The 20102-nt window shown below is 43.5% G+C and overlaps 1 pseudogene across 1 annotated transcript; it reads left to right on the top strand.

The window, feature by feature from the left end:
- Positions 1 to 11995: 11995 nt before the first annotated feature.
- On the top strand, positions 11996 to 12562 carry LOC308552189 (large ribosomal subunit protein uL22 pseudogene; annotated as a pseudogene). Its single transcript has one exon. The product of its transcript is annotated as a large ribosomal subunit protein uL22 pseudogene (transcript).
- Positions 12563 to 20102: the final 7540 nt, after the last annotated feature.

Below are 20102 nucleotides of genomic sequence, written 5' to 3'. Positions count from 1 at the left end.
AGCCAATGGAAAATTTCAAACATGGGTGCAATGCCATATAGTAAGTGCCACTGCAATGAAAATCTCTACAGCCCAGTGATTCTCGGTGGCCTATTCATATCAGGCAGTATTCAATGAGGGGAAAATTTGTCCTAAATAAAAATATGAGTAATCTCTTGGAGTTTGTTCTAATGGGAAACTATTGTCAAAAATCTTGAGGGAGCAGGGCAGAGAGCACTGACTTGGAGAGAAACCTCTACAGGAAGCTCTCAAAGGAGGTTGTTGGAGAGTTTAGTGGGGAGGGAAACCAGATAGATGACCATGAGGTCATGAGCCCTTTCAGAAAGGGTTTAGTGGAGCGGGGGAGGGACGTTCAACTCATTTAATCCTTTAAATTGCAGGGAAGGGTGACCTGAGAGTGCTTGGTAATTTGGGACACACAGGTAGCTGACATTTGGGTGACATTTAAATTCTATTCTGCTAGGGACTCCCATCATTTTATGCAGTGCTTGGTACCTGCTAGGTGTATATTAAAAAGCTATTGTGCATCTCAAATGGGAAGGGACACAAAGGTGTACTGTAAATACTAAAGTGCTACACAAAAGTTAGATATCACAGCTGATTCTAAGATTTTATGACTTTTCAAGTTCATTTCCAGGGGGGAGGAGGGATGGGATGCAGATGGTAGATAATGAAAGCAGGAAAAGAGCCTAGAGAGGGGAGTGAGGGAAGCTGAAGACTTTGCTCCCCAATTGTAGCTGAGAGGGACTCTGCTACTCTTTGATTTTGAAAGGCAAGAGCATTTTCACCTTTGGAGTAACCCTTTGTTTGACAGGGATATTGATTAATGCTTTTCTTCCCACTTCCAGAAGCTTCCTAGAGCTGCTGGCTGCTTGGGACTGGCTCCTTTTTGCTTGCTTTCAGGGAAAATAGATATGGGGTTGCTGAGGGAGAGGAGGTTCTCTGTAACCTCTAAGTGAGGATGAATGAGAGCATCCCTGATGGGGAAGCACTGACCAGTGCAGTGATTTGTTGATGAGCAGGGACATGCATGACAGAGACTGAAGTGGGCACAGCTCCTGGCTGGAAGGGTCATCGATCCTTCAGCAGCCTCCAGTTCAGTTGTCTGGAGAACTGTCTCCAGAAAGTGCCCAGGAGAGCCTGCCGGAGGCCCCTGGGCAGACGCCCTCCCTCCTGGGTGAAGGGCCTGCGTTTGGGCAGGGGATGCTGCCTTCCCATCCCGGAGACTGGCTAAAGTAACTACAGAAGGGATTGATTTCTTTTACTGCTGGAAAATAGCCTTTCTGCAGATGGAAGATGGCAGCTCCTGATCCAAGAGTATCGATTTGCTGCAGTTGGTCTGCTCAAGTTGTAGAAAAACTCCGCACAATTGACTAGCTAAGGAAGCAGAACGGAGGCTCAGCCAGGCAGACGCGGCTTGGGACTGGCCAGATGTGGGGCCTGCAGGCCTTCGGCAGCTCGGGTCAGGGGCTCCTCCTCCCCTGGCCAGTCCCTCTGTCTGCACAGCACTGGTTCCAGCCTCAGTATGAGAGTCAGACAGCCCTGGCTTCCGACTCCCCTTCCCTCAGGTACTAGTTGTGTGGACCTGACCAGGTACTTAACCTCTTCTCATTCACTTTCATAGTCACAAGATTTTTATTGAGCTCCTACTGCGTGTGCTAGACACTGTGCTAGGGCCCAGGGATAGGGGTGAGCACACCAGTTACCCCAGCTGTAAAATCCAGCCAACACTAGCACCACTCTCTGTGGGTGCTGCTTTTTCCTTGGAAATCTGTGTCTTCACACACCTGTGAGGCAGGTCTGGCTCCCTTTGTATTCTGCATATGTGAAAACTGCCAAAGCTACAGATGGGAAGGAAGCCGCCTGGCTTCCCTCTCTAGCAGTTTAATTGGGAAAGATACTTGAACCCCAGGTGGCCCCTCATGTTCTGTGAAAAACACTATTTTGTTTTCCTCAAAAGGAGCCTGGAAGCAGCCAGAAGCTCTGTCTAGGAGAACAGAGAGGCAGCTGCCACCTGAGAGAGGCCCCAGTATAAATCACATGGACACCAGGAGAGGAGGGCAGGTTCAACTAGGGCATTAGGACCCTCGTGGCTTTTATCCATTGATGACCTGCTAGAGAACTGGGTTGGACTTCTTTTCTCTTTTCTGGCAAATCAACACTTTAGAGCTGAAAATCCTATTCCCTGCTGCAATCCTCCTCGGACAGAATAAAGGACAGTTTGGGACACCCAAAAATGGCTCTTCAAATATTTCTCTTCCCATGCCTGCTTCTCCAGGGCAAGCAATGCTGATCTTGTCAGTACTCCTGTGGTGATCTCTCCTGGGCTGCCTGATGCCATGGTTATCCTGTGCTAGTGCTGAGCATATTCCAAAATCATAGTTTCATCCAATTAAACATGGCAGTTTAACCCATTGCAGTCAGCATTTTTCCTCCTGCAACCTCACTACTAAGGATTGCCAAAGAATAAAAAGCTATGAAGCACAGGCTAGAGGAAATGTGGGAGACTATGAAGGATGTCAGTGCATTCTTAGAGGATGAAAGAATGAGTGGTGACTGACCCACCTGAGACAGGAAAGCTATGGCTTCAATGCCCACAGTGGGCACTGCAGAGAAGCAAGCCAGTGTGCAACAGGGGGCCAGTGGGCTGAGCCACGGGGTTGACTCAAAATCTGTCTAGGTTCCCCCTCCCCCCAACCCTTGCAGGGAGGCAATAACTAAACCCCTCCCCTCCAACACTCCCAAATTCTCCCTTTAGAAACTGATGCTGGAGAGACTCAGGCCACGAGGACATCAGGCAGGGGTAACGCACAGGTTAACTAGGGGGATCAATTACACGTCTACATGCAGGATGAGGGGGCCCTCCAGCTACCTTCCCGGGCCCTGCCCTCCAAATATTACAGCCAGGGCTGCTTCTCTGGGGAAACAGCAGGAAATGCTTATGGACCCTGATGTTTGAGGATCCCCTTAAACCTTAGAAGTTGATAAGCCTGGCCTAGGCATTCAGAACTTCTCAGTACTTCTATTTAAATTCTTCCCTCCCTCCGTCCCTCCGTCCCTCCCTCCGTCCCTCCCTCCCTCCCTCCCTCCCTCCTTCCCTCCCGTCTTTGTAAATTAATTACCAGGAAGTTAACATGTCCTTCGGAACTTGAACTGAAAACTCCTTCTCCCCTGCGGCGGGCAGCAGCTGAAACCTCGGTTCCATATCTTAGTCTTAGCCGAGCGGCTTAGAGCCTGCCTGCCCCACGCTGTTGCCAGGAGGCAGCCAGAGATGCGGTGGGACTTGACACACAGAGTCTGAGTCTTTCCTTTTCAGAATGCCCCTCACTTTGTTGTTGCCCAGGACTCCAAGTAGTCAAGCCAGTAAGCCTGAGGGTTTCTATTAAAATTTTTACCCTCTGCTTGGTACAGAATGATACTTGTTCTCAGGCGAGAAGCTGTAACAGAATGAGAAATGACCCTTTTCTTCTAAATGTCAACTCTTCTCCAAAGCTGGCTACTTTTGGTGGCTCTCCAGTGCCTTCACGTAGTTGTGCTTTATATTTTGTTCAGGGTTTACCAACCTCCCTGTTTGGGGGAGGGTTGGTTTGATAGGAGCTAATAGGAACTACATTTTGGTTGTTATTACTTTTTGGTAGTTTTTATTCCCCCATCAGTTTTCCCCACCTTATTTTTAAATATGTATGAATAGCTAAGGCTCAGTAGAAGTTTGAGGAGAGCATCCAACACAAAATGTAACAAAACAATAGGGGAAAGGTTGGGAAGGGAGGTGCTCAGGGGAAACAGAGATATCGCCCAGAGTAGAACAAAACATAAAGATAAACTCTCCATAACAACATTCTTAGAAAGACAAAAACATTTAATCTGCAAACCAAAAGCCAGCTACTGTTTGAAAAAAAGCATCAGAGAACAAAAAAGGTGTTAGAAATTAGATAATAGAATTACAGAAATATTCAATAGTGGGACAAATCTCCTATAAAGTAAAACGAAAAGACCAATGTGGACAATAAGAGAGAAAAGGTAATATCAGAGAATCAATGGAGGAGGGCCAGGACCTGACTACTAGGAGATCTAAGAAGGGAGGGTAGAGGTGATGGAGAGGAGAATGTTATCAAGCAAATAACATGAGAAAACGTCCCTGAACTGAGGACCAAGAATATCTAGAGTCTAGATCAGGGTTTAACAAGCAATGGGCTATGGGCCAAATTCACCGTTACCTGTTTTGTAAATAAAGTTTTATTGGAACACAGCTTTGCCCATTTTTTACATGTTGCCCTTGGCTGCTTTGCTATAATGATAGAGTTGAAAAGTCTTGACAGAGACCGTATGACCCACAAAGCCTAAAGTATTTACTATCATGTCCTTTCTAAAAAATGTTGGCTGACTTCTCTTCTGGATAAAAAGATCCTGGCATTGGCCAACACAATGAGGGGAAAAATACCCAGACCAAGGACACTACTGTGAGTTTTCAAAACACCAGGGATAAAGAGAAAATCCTAAGAGCCAAGAAAAGAAGGTCACATACAAAGGATCAGAAATCAGAATGGGATTGAGCTGCTCAAAAGCAACATGGGAGCTTACTAGAAAAGAAGTGATGCCTTCAAAATACTGGAGGAGAAACAAGTTTTGACCTGGAATCCAATCCAGTGTGAGGATGGGATGAAGGTGTTTTCAGACAGCCAAGACTCAAACATTGTACTTTTAGTTTTATATGAAGAATATGGAGGCCTCTGTGCGGGACGGTGATGGGAGCTGCTGGGATGACAGCTGTGCCCAGGCCCAGGCAGCAACCAGGGTAGGCAGGAGCAGGGGGTGGGGTGGGGAGGGTCTCCAGGGAAAGTTCGTGGCACTGATGGCTTGTCTATGGGGGGAAGGAAAACTCTCTCTGCCCTCTCAAATTCTGTGACTGGCCTAGGGGTGAAACTGGCATAAGACAAATTAACAGGAGAAAAACATACAAATTCATTTAATATTTTTATGTGCACACTGTAGCCTTCAAAATGAAAATGAAGACACAAAGAAACCCTTAGGCTCAAAAGCTTATGAACTTTATTATACAAAGCATAATAAATTTGGGGGATGTGACAAGACAAAGGGGCTTGGACTTGGAGCAGCAAATTGTGGCCCCGGCTAGGAAATACATGGTGGGAACTGACAGGAGGTAAGGGTTATTTGAGTAAGTGTGTATAGGCCTATTTGGGCATAGACTCCTGGACTCTGGAGATAAGATTGCTTTTCTCTTCCTGGTCCAGGAAGGTACCTTTTTCATGAGGAATTTTATGACCTGCTCTTAGATAGAGAGGGGGAGCTGAGAGAGCCCTCCTGCCTCTGCTGTGTCTCAAGTGCCTTCAGCTCACGGTCATGAATATTCTAAAGCAGCATATTTGGGGTGGCGTGTTCTGAAACCTCATCTCTGTGCTGGATCAAGCAGAGGAGAGCACTAGAGAGGTTTCACAGACTGGGAGTGTTTGCCAACACTTGGCACTGGTTATACAGTAAAGTAAGCAAATCACCAAAAAATGCAATTATTTCAGGAAAAACAGCAAAAATCATTTGAGAAAGAAAATATAATCACAGTACTGACTCAACAGTGAATAATATTTGCATAATCTGCCAGGTGGACCCAGTGGTTCCCCCTCCAGTGGGGTGGGCCCCAGGAACACCTCCTTCCCCTTGTCCCTGCTGCCCTGGGGGAGGCAGGAACAGGACTTGCTGATCTTTGTTTGCTCTTTCAGCAATTCTAACACTTTCTAACTAATATCCTAGATTAAATTTTCCTCTCTTGGGTTATCTGGCATAGGTTTATGGAGTCTGACTGGTACAGAAGTCAATTAATAATGTCTAAAATGGATAAATCAAGAAACAGCAGTGTAAGCATCATGCTTAAAATATGGAAGTAAATGCCAGGGGAAAAAAGACAGTGAAAGAGTTGAAAGTGTTTGCCTTTGAACTTGGGGATGGGTTGGGGGTAAGAGGGGTGGATTAGGGGAGATAAGAAAGAGGAGGTGATGCCTGGCCGGGCGTGGCTCAATGGTTGAGTGTAGACCTAGGATCCAGGCGATCGGGGTTTGATTCCTGGTCAGGGCACATGCCCGGGTTGCGGGCTCAATCAATGACTCTCTCATCATTGATGTTTCTATCTCTCTCTCTCCCTCTCCTTTCCTCTCTCTGAAATCAATAAAGATATATTTAATAAAAAATAAAAAAAAGAAAGAAAGAAAGGGGAGGTGATTATTTTAATTGATTGCTTAATGGCCTTTTAGGTTCTGAAAGACAAGGCTTTGGTATAGTTTGAAAGAGAGAGATTAAGACAAAAGGGATCTACCTGCTCTGTCTGAGCAGAAGAATTGCGGCCCTGCCCTCTAGTTACCTCTTCACCCCCAATTTGTCAACATGGGAGGCAACACTAAGAGTCTCCCCAGGGAGAAAGGAGAGGGGAGAGCCAGCCCCAAGTACCTGACACAGGGCTCAGGAGGGAGTAGGTGTAAAGTGGGTCTGCAGTGGTGGGGATGGTGCAGGGCATCCAGGAGTAGTGATGTCCAAAGTCCAAGGGGAGTGTTTTCCTGACCAGTGTGCAACCTCGTCTGCTGTTGAGGAAAGGGGGGCTTCACACACCAGCCGTGTACTGGAGATGTGGGAGGGACTAAAGAGAAAGCGGCCAGTGTCCATGCGCCCGTGCTTGGTGAACAGGACTCACAGGCCAGAGAGGAGCTGACGCTCAGAGACAGGGAGTGACAACTGCCATGGAAATGGAAGCGCTGTCTCCCTGCAGTGCTCGGGCGCGCTGAGCATGGAGCTGGACCTCCTGCTGGTCATCAGTCATGGAGTCAACAGATATCTACTGAATGACTCCTAGGTGCCAGGCCCTGTCTGGGCACTGGAGACACAGGGTAATAAGACAAAGTCTTTGTCCTCATTTTATAGCTCTCAAAGTGATTTCAGTGCCTTTTGTCTTACCAGTCTCTCGTTAAAAGGCTCTCTTTCACCTAATGAACCTTACTGACTAAGTCCAAGCCATCAGCCCTCAAAGGTGAGGTCATACAAACCAGATACAATTTGCTGGCCTCATCAGTGATGACCATTTACTGGTGCTGTGTGCCAGGCAACCTGTCAAGCTCCCTATGCATCTAATTTAATGTGACAACAACCAAGGTCTGTCTGACTCCAAAACTATGTCCTGGACCATTTACCATCGTTCAAACACTAGCATCTTAAAACCCTAATTTACTTTCTAAGAAAAGTATTTCAGACAGAGCCAGTAGAGGGTTATTTTAGAATCCACATCCTTGGGGAAGACAGTTTTTAAGCATTCTTTATACTAGGGGAGTTTTTTGTTTTGTTTTTTTTAAAATTATCCTTTAGATCAAATAGGCCTAGGATTAAATAGCATCATTATTAAAACATTCTCCTTCAAATGTTAAAATATTTCCTTTCAAACTCTAGTCTCTCATTTATGTCTCTAGAAAGTGCTCTCTGGACTACCACCACCATTTAGCATGTTAATACACAAGAGAGTACACTTTCACAGGCAGACAATGGAATTCAGTTCCTCCTGAAGGTTAGATCATGGTGTGGGTCAGATGGAACATAACATGGTCTAACAGTCTCATGAAAAACGTCCCCATGGTTATTAGAACACAACTTAGGTCATCTCTAGGGACTGTTGCAGTGAAATCCCTGGGAGAAAGAAAAATGCTAATCTTTTATTTTAATTACCAGTATGCTCTTTAATTGAAATGAAATGCCCCCAGTGTGCTGGGTGCTTTATGAGATCCATCCCAAAGACCATGTCCCCAGCACTCAAAGGATTTCTATCAAGGAAAGATAGGACACATTCTGGGGCCATAGAGGGCTAGACACAAAATACAGAGGAAAGGAGATGGGGGCTTAAATTTATATTCCTATGTCAGAGACCAAGGGACTGACCCCTAGTTAGCCTTCCTTCTGCCTTTTGGAGCCTTGCTGTGGGTAGAGAAAGAGAGTGAATGGAGAGGAGTGATGCTTCCTTTCTTTTAGTGAGCACATGCTCACCTGGAAATCAAACCCTCAATTGTCAGCACCAGCAAGATCAGTAAAAGCCACACAGGCTCTTCCAGACTTTATTATAGCCCATTTCCTCTCCTGCCAGAACATCTCAGGAGTTAGTAAAGAAAGTAAATTCTTTTCAAGCAACTGCCCCTGTTTATTCTCTGCTGTGAGGGATGAGTAGGACATGGCCATGTGTGGTAAGTCCGGACGGCTCTGCTCTGATCAGAGTCGGCTAGAATGAGTTGTTTCTCTTGCTGTGCTCTTCTGTGGTGGTGGCTTCAGCTCTCGCCTGGGGACCAGCTTACTTGGATATGGTCATGCTAGGTATATGCATCAGTTAAGATTAGTTTAGTAAGGCTGCAAGTAATAGAAAACCCATGTTAAAGTCTACATCTTTTTTAGAAAGGTAAAATTATGACTTTCATCCAAATAGAGAATGAACACATACCAATTATTTAACTCATTAGTTAAAGAGGGAGCCAGTAAGATATGACAACCAATTCAAAGGAAAATTCAGAACACAGAGGCATATATGGGCAAGGAGGAATACCAAAATGAATTTGCTCAGGAGAGTAAAACTGTGGGAGACCAGTTGCACCTCTGCCAACAAAATTCAGTTGCATATTTACAGCAAGAGTCATTTGCATTGCTGGCAGTTCCATATACTTTCCAGAGCTGTGAAATAACCCAACAACCCTGAGACCCCATAGAATCAGATAACCTGGAAGAGCACACCGCTATTAGATAACGACGAATTTCCCTTTGAAGACAATTGGTCCAGTTTAAAGTCTTTCAGATTTTTTCCCTTTACCTTGCAATGGCTTACCTTGCAGCAAGTTGTTTATTTTTCTCATGTACCAAGAAGGAAACCTGGAGATAAGCAGTCCTAGGCTGGTGCAGTGGTTTATATGGGCATCAGATCCGGTCTCCTTCTAGCTCCTGCCTTCAGTCCATAGGTTCAGCTTCATGGTTTCAAGATAGCTACTATGCCTCCAGGCATCTCTTTCTGAATTCCAGGCAGGAAAAAGGGGAGAAACCCTAATTCTCCTTTTGAGATTTTCTCTTCATATGTGGGAAGGGAAAACCTTCGCAGGGATCCTATGGCTACCCCTAGCTGTGGGGGAGACTGGGAAGGTGAGTATTCTGGCTTTTTGTACTCTACAGGAGAGGAAAACAAGATGAAAGGGGTACGCTGTAGTTTGGGGGCAGTGGATCTATATCTGCCATACTTTACCTAATTTCTTATGAATAATTTCAAATGGGGATCCTAAAAAGTTTCTTCATTCGATACTATAGATAAACCTGTATTTAAGATTTTTAAGATTTTAGATTGCATATATGCAACAAATTACAAGTATAATAGTAAGACTACAAAATATTGAGCTTGCATATAAAAACCCAGTCTGCAACTGGCAGGATCATGAACCAAAGCTCCAAATTCGGAAAATTCCTCAGGCATACAGAGATGTTTGGGGGGAAAAGGTCCAAGAAGTTGAATTGATACATGGAAAGAATTGTTTCCTTCATTTTTTTTTTTTAGGAGTGAAAATTGAGTCCAAAAATCTGACAGCTGGAGGCTTTTGTGTTGTGTAGCATTTGTAGCAATGGAATATTTGAAGTGTTGTGTTTGATCCAGGAGGGTTATCCTTTTGCACTTTTTCTCTTAGATTTTCTATTCTTTTTGAAGGAGAAGCAGCCCCAGATGTGTGAGCCACTCGTTTCTAGGTAGCGCTCTGGAAAGCTTCACCTGTTATCTAGAGTACTTTGCTCTCCACTTTGGGAACATGAGAACTCAATCCTATTAATGTGTCACTGTATGGGGTAGAAAGAAACTTTCCTCTACTCTTTAAGGTTCTTTCAGCTGGCCTAATTAAATCTCCATGAAACAGATTAACAGCAAAAATAACCAAATTTTGTGTGTTTTTTTCTCACCCAAGGATACGCTTTTTTATTGATTTGAGAGAGAGAGAAAGATGAGAGATGATAAAGAAACATCTATAGGTTGCCTCCTGTACTAGCCCTCACCGGGGATCAAACCCGCAACCCAGGTGTGTGCCCTGACCGGCAATGGAACCACCACCTTTTGGTGTATGGGATGACGCTCCATCCAACTAAGCCACAATGGCCAGGGTAAATTTAACCAAGTTTTATTACATACGTACATATGAAAATCCACACATATGAGCATCAGAGATCCCACATGCATGAGAGGTTCAGGGACAGAAAGTTAAAATGTGACATTCTGAGCTAAGAATGAGGTGAGACCCCTTGGGGCTTCAGCAGGGAGGAAGATCACTGCCGGACAATTCAGTAATTAGTAGTTTGCCCTGCTATATAGCTAAGTCAGAAAGTGTATCTCTGATGATCTCTTATTATGAGCAAGGCCCCTAATTTAAATTCATCCATGTAGTGCCAGAGGAGGGAATGGGGTGGGGGTGGGGCACAGACGTTTCTCTTGAGCCTGGCTGGCATGGTTCAGTGGTTGGGCATTGGCCTATGAGCCAGAAAGTCATGGCTCAGTTCCCCATCAGGGCACATGCAGGGGTTTCAGGCTCGATCCCCAGTAGGGGACATGCAGGAGGCAGCCGATCAGTCACTCTCTCCTATCGTTGATGTTTCTATCTCTTTCTCCCTCTCCATTCCTCTCTCTGAAATCAATAAAAAACAAACAAACAAACAAAAAACAATGCACATACCACAGAAGCACATCTTAGGGAGACTCATTCCGAACCCTTACAACTGTAACCTTCTACATCCAAATTTCTGTTTTGTAGTCCTTGCCTCTGCTTTCTGAGTGGGCCAGAGGTACAGATAGCTCCTCCTTGGGCACTTGTTTCAGTAGCATTAGCCTAGTGTCTCCTCAAAATGTCCCAAAGATATTTGACATTTGATGGGATTTTTAACTATGATTTACTGAGTATTATTTTTTAGATATCTAGAAGAACCCCACATGTCTTGCACCATCCATCACACCTTACTCGGGGAAGCGGTAAGAATTGCCAAACCATGCAAGTCTAGATGTGTGACTCCCTTCTTTTTTGAAGCCTAGATCATCATTCCTGGCTGGTGTGACCTATAGGAGAAGAAAAATTGTTTTTATCTCTATCCATCTGTCACAGTCCACTCAGGTGCTACAGAATACCATAGACTGGGTGGCTTATAATCAACAGAAATTTATTTCTCATAATTCTGGAGGCTGGGAAGTCCAAGATCAGGGCACCAGAAGATTCAGTGTCCTGTGAAGGCCATCTTTTTTCTGTTTCCTCATATGGCAGAAGGGGTAAAGGATCATACTAAGGTCTGTTATATAAGGGCCATAATCCCTTATGTCCTAATAACCTCCCAAAGTCCCCACCTCCTAATGCCATCACATTCATTCAACATATGAATTTTGTGGGGACACAGACATTTAGCCTATAGTACCATGTTAAGTTCATTGGCTGGGGCCTTATAAATTAGACTGACAAAAGTTAGATTAACAAGAGAAAAACAAAAAAGTTTATTTCATCAGCATTGATCAAATACACATGGGAACACTTAGCAATAAGTAACTCAAAGAAGTGGCTAGAACTTTGGCTTTTATAGCAGCTTAACAAAAGAACACAAAATTTTAGAGAAGTGACAAGGCAAAGGAAAAGGACTTTGAGTTTCTAGGGTGACAAACTGTGGGAAGTAAATATATGGGGAGCCTAATGGAAGATAAGGGTTGGCTAGTAAAGTTTGTATAGATTCCTCTGGTGCCATTTGTGGGCTGATAAGTGTATAGAATTGTACCTGGTGATTAACTTCTGTCTAGGATGGTAGACAGGGAAGGGGAGTGACCTTTACAAACTCATGTCCTGGTTTTGGATAAATAGGGGGAGGCAGAGAGCTTTGCTTGTATCTGCCTCTTCTCATTTGCCTTCACTCAAGATGATCCTTATGCTGCTCTGCTCGTCCCCAAAGTGACCTGAGGTGACCTCTGAAAATGGTTCACTATTCACTTGACCCAGAAAACCCCACAAAATCATGCAAATCAAGAGGTTCGAATCTTCATGTTCACTTTAAGAACACTTGTGAAACTGCCCAGGCCATCAAGAGTAAGCATATATGAAAAGCCACCAAGGGTCTGAAGGATGTCGCTTTGCAGAAGCAATGTGTGCCATGCCTTTGTTACAATGGTGGCATTGGTAGGTGTGCCCAGGCCAACCAGTGGGGCTAGACACAGGGTTGATAGCCCCAGAAAAGTGCTGACTTCTTGCTGCATATGCTTAAAAATGCAGAAAATCATGTTGAGCTTAAGGATTTAGACGTAGATTCTCTGGCCTTTGAGCACCTCCCGGTAAACAAAGCCCCCGAGATGCGGCAGAACTTCCAGAGCTCATGGGCGGATCAACCCCACACGGAGCTCTCCCTGCCACGCTGAGCTGATCCTACTGAGAAAGAGCAGATTGTTCCAGAACCAGAAGAGAAGGCTGCACAGGAGAAAAAGATATCTCCGAGGAAACTGAAGAAGCAAAACTTATGGCCTGAAAGTAAATTCAGATTAAAATAAATGCTAATTAAAAAAAAAAAAAAAGACAATCCTTATGCCAAAGTGGTGTATTTAGAGGTGGCATATTCTGTGATGCCTCAGACCCGTGATGTTACCGATGGTCTCTTCTGTGGAACAGCTGCCCCCTTGGTCCTCACTGCTTTCTCTTCTGTGAGCCTCACCAGCTCACAGTTCTACTTTTCAGCTTTTTCACTTCCTCCTGTTTTTATGTGGCTGTTTTCTTCCTCTCCTATCACTTGTGCCTTTCTTTGTCTTAGCATCAATTTCTCAATTTTTAAAAGCCCCTCTCTCTTTTTTGGCTTCCCTCTTCTTGTCCTCAGTGAGAGGGGCTCCTGGTTTCCTCTTAGAAGGCAATCAGGAGGAGAGTCCCCTCAGGAAACAGACTCCTGGTTTCTGGCAATTCCTGCTTTTTAGACACAAAACCTGGACGCTTTCTTTCATTCAGGACATCTATAGTCACAGCTGGTGGCAGAGGCCTGCGGGATACAAATGGCTGCAGTTCAAAGGCTGTCTGCTGATTAGCACCCTGAAGAGACCAGGGAGAAATATACCTCGGGACTTTTAACCTTCCTTGTAAGGTCAGTGTACAAATTATCCATTTACATTTTGATGAATAGTGAGGCTGGGGAACTGTTGGCTTTCTGAAAAATGTCAGTGCAGATGTAGCAATGGGAAAAGAGGAGTTGCTGATTGGAGAAGTCACCCGGCCCCTCTTAACCGCAGAGCTATTGTGTGAAGGGTTGCTTTCAAGGCAGCTATGAGCAAACTGGGAATAAATGAGTGTTTGGTGAGAACAGAAAATCCTGACCGTTCTCTATCTGAATGTGGATACTGGAAAGAGTCCTGAACCCCAGATGAGGAGATTTGGTTCTAATTTTGGTTTTGCCTCTATAAGATGTGTGGATCTTGCTTTCCATGACCCCTCTGGGCCTTACTTTTAAAAATTAAATCTACAGTCTCCAGGATCATTTCCAGCTCCAAAGATGTGGTTCTTAAGAGTCTTCTATTCTCAGTGAACTGCACCAACAGAATCCCATTGGAGAGCAAGGATATTCTCTATAAGACTGGAGCTCAGAGGGTATGTTTAACAGGACAGACATTGCAAATGCAGTGCAAGCCGTACGTGAAGGAGGAGCAGTGCTTCATAGCTGGTTTCAGAATAGTTCATTATGAAGCCAAACTGGAACATCCCACAATGTTTCTCACATGTCCTTGGAGGGATGGATTCAAAGAGCTCAAACAACTTCAGAAAAGAAACTCAAAAGAAATTTTTGACAAAGCAAATTTTTATTTTGTTTTATTTTTAAATATATTTTATTGATTTCAGAGAGAGATAGAAACATCAATGATGAGAGAGTCATCGATCAGCTGCCTCCTGCATGCCCCCTACTGGGGATCGAGCCTGCAACCCGGGCATGTGCCCTGCCCAGAAATTGAACCGCGATTTCCTGGATCATAGATCAATGCTCAACCAGTGAGCCACGCCAGCCAGGCGCAAATTTTTATTTTTGACAAACATTGGAAAAGATGTTCACGCAGGTGGATACCATGGAGCTCAACCTTGAAGTGAGTGTGCTCCACACACTTTAGGGCCACTCATTCCCATTCCTTGGGGCGCCCAAGTATTAGGGGCTTTATCTTCTACCTTTTATTTTCAAAAAATTAAAATTAAAAAGCAGAAACTCATCTCTCAGTTAACACATGGTTGAAACAAAGATCATGGACCATCAGGATAGATACTTCCATTTAGAGCTTTGATTTTATTCATCAGTGTGTTGGCATTTTCATCAAAAACATCCTGTATATGTTTTTTTTATTTATACATGCCTTCTTTTTTCAGAGTGATTGTAATTGATATTGTATTGTAAATTTTCATGTCCATGTGTTCATTGCTAGTTGCTGTACAGAAATAAAATAAAATTGATTTTTATAGGTTTTTATTTCTTTAAAAAAAGAGTAGATACTTCCACGTGGGAGGCCGTTTTAGGGAAAGGTCAGCGAACAACTAGAGAGTGAGGGAGACCGTGACATTATGTATGGGACTTACTGAAGCAGAGAACAAATGAAAATATGGCTTTAACCTTCAAGGTAAGCAAACAGTTACTCCCTTAGACTCAAACAGTGCTGCAGTTCCTGATAACATGAGCAATAATAATTATAATTACTAGCCAAGTGTATTAAGTGTTGATGGCTATAGATATAGTGTCTAAAGTGCTTTCCGATTTGACCTTCACAGCTGCCCTCTCGGGTGGGTAGTATTATGAATGAAGCTTTGGTTTCAAAGCTCTGAGAAATTACTTGCTCTAGTTCTCAAAGTCAGGGTGTCAGGATTTGCATCCATACCTGCAGGTGGAATTTGTAGCAATAGGATATGAAAAGTGCTGTGTCTGAGCCGAAGGTCATTCTTTTGCGTTTTATCTGCCTCCAGAAGTCATGCTCTCAACTGCTTCTCTGCTGCCTTCAGTTCTGGTCGGGATGCTGCGGCCTCCGCACGGTGGCTGCCACCGGGGCTGTACCTGTTAGTGCAGCATTTTCCACACCTTCTTCTGAAACCTTGAGGCCCCAGGAGCAATGTACTGGGCTCCCGAGGGTCACTTTGCAAGTGGAGGTAGCCTCTAGGTGCCTTTGTGAGGCCCCCGTTTTCTCCCCACCTGCATTTTAAGTTTGTGCATAGTTCATTTTTCCCTCGGGTTCAAATCCTTTTTTCTTTTCTTCTCTAAATTATGCCCGCATTTTCCTCTCTAATGCAATTAGTCTGTTCCAGAAAGCGAAATCGGCAAGTGTTCCTGGCTAAAGCAGGAAATTCGTTGTATTTGTTGAAGTGTAACCCAGATAGGGAACAACGCGTGGAGATTTTTATTACACTTCCCATGCAGCCTCCACCTCCAGTCCGCTGTCCTGTTCTTCCCGCTTGGGCTGTGTGGCTGTGCGGAGCTCCCTGGGGGGGGGGGGGGGGGAGGAGGGGAGGGGCTGCGCGGTGCAGGAGGGAGGGGCTGAGCCAATTGCCTGGGCAGCGCCTGGGTGGTTCTAGGTCCTTGCCAGGGAAAATTTTTAGCAACAAGGAAATAAGAAAAAAAGACCTTTATAAATGTGTCAGTATCCAATATTTAAAATTTCTGTTTAGAACACCCTGAGTACATATCTCTGGGCAAAAACCTATTCTTTGGGGGGCTGGACCTCATTCTGTTTGCCCTCGTGGTTCATCTCCCCCACTGCTTTTGGACTCAAATTGGATCCATCAAATGGATGATGCAAATGCAAGCTTCTCTGTTTAATTCCCTCAGTCTACGTTAAACTCCTGTATTCATGTTGAACAAATAAACCATTGGATGTTAAGGACTCATCTGTTCATTTTGTCTTTATTCTAAAAACAGTGAGCGAAGAGTAAAAGGGCGGGGGCTGTGGAGCTGGGAGAATTCCGGAGCAGCTCTGCTGGGGAAGCGGGTTTTGTGCCTTATGTCTCCTCCTAGCCTGGGGTGCTGGTTAAGCATTTGGAAGCAGAGGTCGCCTTGGGCCCTGAGGGGCTGATCGCTCTGGCATTGCTCCTTAAGGTGTCTTTGTAAGGAAGGGGGAGGAGAGGGGTGGACTTCTGGGGATTCACCTGCTTGGTGCCCAGGTTTCTGAGGAAACTAGCCAGCGTGAAGGAAGCATGACCCAATGGACTCAAGATGCCTAAGAGCGCTTCTGGGATTTGTAATTGCTCCTCAAGACTTGCATTACACAAGAGTATCTCTGCCCATTGACAACTAGGAGGGTGGCAGCCTGGACAGCACAAAGTCTGGAACCTGGCAAAGACACCCGGGGGCCCTGGCTTTCCCTGCACCTGCGGCTGAGCAGGTCCAGGCCCAGCCCGAATCCTGAATGGGGTGACATTCCTTCTGGCAGTTCATGAGTTTTCTTTCTATAATAATAATAATAACACCCCTGAAGGTTTGCTTAGGGCTTTTTAGTTCACCAAGACTTTTACATATTTTGTGTCATTTGAACCTCAAACAACTTTCTAGGCAGACACCACCCCCCACAAACACACCCGTTGTGCCTGCTCCCCTGCCTGTTACCCCACCTGGACCTGCCTTTATACTTTATCTGGCCTGTTTCTGTGTCCTCCTGGTGTCCAGCAAACAATCTCAAGCATTTGTTTGGATTGTTGTGAGTTGAATCCAGGCTCTTAATTCTCTCCCAGTTGTCTGTCTAATTAGCTTAAGTCATTAGAGGTAAGACAGCCATGAGTGAAAACAAGTGGATTTGTTGCTCATGTCAGGGCTACTGGCGTTCTTGCATTTTATTTTTAATAAAGACCTCAAATAACAGATTTTATTTTTTAAAAGCGTGTTTCTTCAGTGGTGGAGTTTGGGCTTTGTGTCTTGTGCACTGGGCAATTTTTTGTATGTATGTGAGGGGAAAGCAATCTTCCTTTTGTACCACCGACGTTCATCGTTTGGTAACCATGGGCTGCCCCTCACCCTCCGCCAGACCTTTACTGAAGGCCTTCTGTAGCTCAGCCACTGTGGTAGGCCCTGGGAACTTAAGACAAAGATATGGATACCCAGTGCTGAGCCTGGGGTGGGGGAGGGTCTAAAGAAGGGACCAAAAGGGAACCAGCAATTGTGGGTGACAATAGGGAAGCAAGTGAAGAGGGAGTAGCAGAAAAGAAAGATAGTAGGTAAATACATAAGAATCAGATCCTTCCAATGCCCAGAAATATATATATCAGTATGGTAGAATGGTTTAGGAAAAATAAGAAAGCTACTGCCAATCCTATGTTAGTATGGAGCAACATGGAGAGAACTTCCCCCCAGCTCTACTGAGATATAATTGCAATATAACACTGTCTAAGTTTAAGGTGTGCAATGTTAAGACAGGATGTGTATGTGTGTACGTATATTATATATATACATATATACATATATATGATTACCACAATAAGGTTGGTTAATACGTCCATCACATCACAGTTACTATTTTTGTATATGTGTGTAGTGAGAACTAGGAAACCATCTGGTCCTGGACTTTTCTTTGTTGGGAAATTCTTGATTACTGCTTCCATTTCCTAACTCGTTATTAGTCTGTTTCAATTTTCTGTTTCTTCATGATTCAATCTTGGTAAGTTTTATGTTTCTAGGTACTTACTAATTTCCTCTAGGTTGTCCAATTTGTTGGCATATAATTGTTCATAGTAGTCTTATAATCCTTTGTATTTCTGTGTTATCTGTTGTAATGTATCCATTCTCATTTAAAATGTTATTTATTTGAGCCCTCTCTCTTTTGTCTACATTATTTCCCTGTTTTACTAGCTTTGGGCTTAGTTCATCTTTTTCTAGTTCCTTGAGGTGTAATGTTAGGTCATCTATTGAAATCTTTGTTTTTTCTTAATATTGGTATTTATCACTATATACTTCCCTCTTAATCTGCTTTTGTGGCATCCCATAAGCTTTGATATGTTGTGTTTCCATTTTTGTTTGTCTGTAGATATGTATTATTTCCCTTTTGAGTTCTGCTTTGGTCCATTGGTTGTTCAGGAGTGTGGTGTTTCATTTCCACATACTCTCCCTTTGTATAAATTGAAGCCTGAGTCTTGTATTCAAGAAGAACACGAAAGACAGGCGCTCAGAGTAATCCCCGCCAGTTCAAAACCTGGCTGGTCTATTAGGATCTCCCAGAACTGTGGAATCAGAACGTCAGGAGACTAGGCTTATTCCATGATCTAAGCATAATGTTTCTGTAGATAATTAAAGTTTGGGGCTGTTTATCTGCATTGACAGCTTCCTTGTGCTGTAGAGGTTCCTTGGCTTCAGTTTGTGCCACTATAAAAGGCATTAAGAAAGAACCGTTTTGGTTTCAGAATGATCTGGACCTGATTGAAAGACATGCTGGTTTTGCTAACCAAAAGATCTCCAAAGAGGATTTTCACTTTTACAAAAGAAGTGTTACTGTACTAATGTGGGTCGTTTGTAAAATTAAAATGGCTTAACATGAACTTTCAGAAAGCAGGGGATACTCTTTGCTTTCGCCATCTGACTTGGAAAAGTCTTCACAGGAACATTTGACTTTCAGATATTGGAGACTTTCAGGTTGTTATATTTGTATTAAGTTCTCGTGGAGCATTTATAAGAATTGATTCTAAGTAATTAATCAAGTCCTTACAAAACTTAAAGATTTGACATTATTCACATCATATTCAATGATTGCAATGCTAATAAATTAGAAATTAAGCACCAGAAAGATAACTTAAGAAGACGCACGTTTGAAAACTTGAACAGTTGCTTTTAAATAATCCATATCAGAAATCATGGGTATTAAAAAATGTATTAAAGCAAAAAGCAGTGCTTGGACTGAGCACTGGCCAGGTTGTTATAAAAGACTTGTACACATCAACAGATGTAAGGATGTACACACGAGATAGTCAGCAAAATGACTTCCCAAGGATACTTGGGAAAGAATTTTTATTCAAGATGAAAGTAAGATTAGACTGTTTACCAAATCGGTAGACTGGCAACTTCATAGGGAATGAATGCTATGCGGCCTTAGCCTGTTTGGTCACTTTTTGTATTCAGATCTTAAAGACAGAGTTTATGCTCAAATCAGTGTTTATTTGTAATGCTATGAGTGCTAATTAGTACTCCACAACTTCTTGTTTGGGAAATTTAGCTCAGATATAGACTGTGATAGACTGTGACAGACTGCGGTGGTTGTAAGTGCTAGTAATGTATAGATTGTAGGTATTAATTACAGGATTCTTTCACATTTAGAGCTAAACAACAAAGAAATACATACATATATTAAAATGTGTGATAGTGTACTCAGAGGGAAATTTATAGTCTTAAATATATGTGGTATTTAGATGGAACTTTACAGCCTATTATGTTCATATTGGGGGGGAAAAGGCTGAAAATAAATAAGCTTAGCATAGACCGGTCAGCATGGCTCAGCGGTTGAGCATCGACCTAGGATCCAGTAGATCACGGTTCGATTCCCGGTCAGGGCACATGCCCGGGTTGCGGGCTCGATCCCCAGCAGGGGGCATGCAGGAGGCAGCTAATCATGACTCTCATCATTGATGTTTCTATCTCTCTCCCCCTTTCCCTTCCTCTCTCTCTGAAACCATTAAAAATATTAAAAAAAAAAAAAAAAAAAAAGCTTAGCATACAAATTACAAAGTTAAAAAGAATAGAATAAACTTCCAAACTCACAGAATAAAGAAATTAGTGATCTATGGAAAAGAAGTTACAGTAAAGCGATCAACGAAGCTCAAAGTTTTTGTTTAGAAAGCTTTAAGAAATTGAGACAGCTCTGGCAGAATTACTTAAGAAAAAAAGGCAGAAGCCGCAAAGAAGTAATATCAAGAATGAGACACAGGGTTTCTTATTAAATACTATTGTGGATGCAAAAAAAAAAAAATAGAATGAGACATAGGACAAAACCACTGATGCAAACAAGTTTAAGAACATTATAAAAGAATGTTATGAATAGCTTACTGTCAGTGAACCCCAGAGTCTGAGAAATGTTCAGATTTGTAGAAAGTATAAATTATTATAGAGTG

This window comes from Miniopterus schreibersii (assembly GCF_964146895.1).
Source record: "Miniopterus schreibersii genome assembly, chromosome: 1".
In the NCBI taxonomy this organism is placed as follows: Eukaryota; Metazoa; Chordata; class Mammalia; order Chiroptera; family Miniopteridae; genus Miniopterus; species Miniopterus schreibersii.
Note: the sequence above shows the minus strand (reverse complement) of the source record. Positions and strands in the feature narration are given on the sequence as shown.